This window comes from Penaeus vannamei, chromosome 2 (assembly GCF_042767895.1).
Source record: "Penaeus vannamei isolate JL-2024 chromosome 2, ASM4276789v1, whole genome shotgun sequence".
Lineage (NCBI taxonomy): Eukaryota > Metazoa > Arthropoda > Malacostraca > Decapoda > Penaeidae > Penaeus > Penaeus vannamei.
The window spans coordinates 1,666,263-1,667,292 of NC_091550.1; positions in this window are offsets into that span (position 1 = coordinate 1,666,263).

Below are 1,030 nucleotides of genomic sequence, written 5' to 3' on the forward strand. Positions count from 1 at the left end.
CCCGTCTCTCCCTCTCTCTCCTCCTACCTTAATCTCTCTCCATTTCCATCTATCCCCTCTCTCTCTTCTTCCCTCTCTTTCCCCGTCTCTCCCCTCCTCCTCTCCCCATCTCCATCTATCCCCTCTCTCTCTTCTTCCCTTTCTTTCCCCGTCTCTCCCCATCTCCATCTATCCCCTCTCTCTCTCTTCTTCCCTCTCTCTCCCCTCCTCTCCTTCCCCTCAAGATGTTTCCCCTCGGACTGGTTATTGCATACCTTATGCCCCTCACAGGCTCTCATAATTGTGTCTGAGTTGGCAGCGTCCGGGCGGCCGCGTCGGGCGCCGCCCACGCTCAGCGCCCTCACGCCCCCGGACCAGTCCAAGATGGAAGGGGGTGAGAAATATATATATGCATACATCTTTATATATATATATATATATGTGTATATATATATGTATATATATGTACATATATATATATATGTATATATATATATATGTATATATATATATGTCTATATATGTATATATATGTTTATATATGTATATATATGTATATATATATGTATATGTATATATGTATATGTATATATGTATATGTACATATATGTATATATTTATGTATATGTTTATATATGTATATATTTATGTATATATATATATATATATATATATATATATATATATATATATATATATATATATATGCAAATACATACACACATAAATATGTGTATATGTATATATGTATATGCATATATATATACATATAAACATATATATACAAATTCTTTTCTTAAGCAAAGAAAAACAAACAAAGCTAAACAGGGAATCATGCACCTCCTCCCCCCCTCCCCCCCCCTCCGTCCCAGCGACACAGCGTTGGAAGACGAAGAGCCGAGGGAAGGCGAGCGCAGGGTGGCAGGCCCGAGGGTGCCAGTCCAGAGGGTGCCAGGCCCGAGGGTGCCAGTCCAGACGGTGCCAGGCCCGAGGGTGCCAGTCCAGAGGGTGCCAGGCCCGAGGGTGCCAGTCCAAAGGGTGCCAGGCCCGA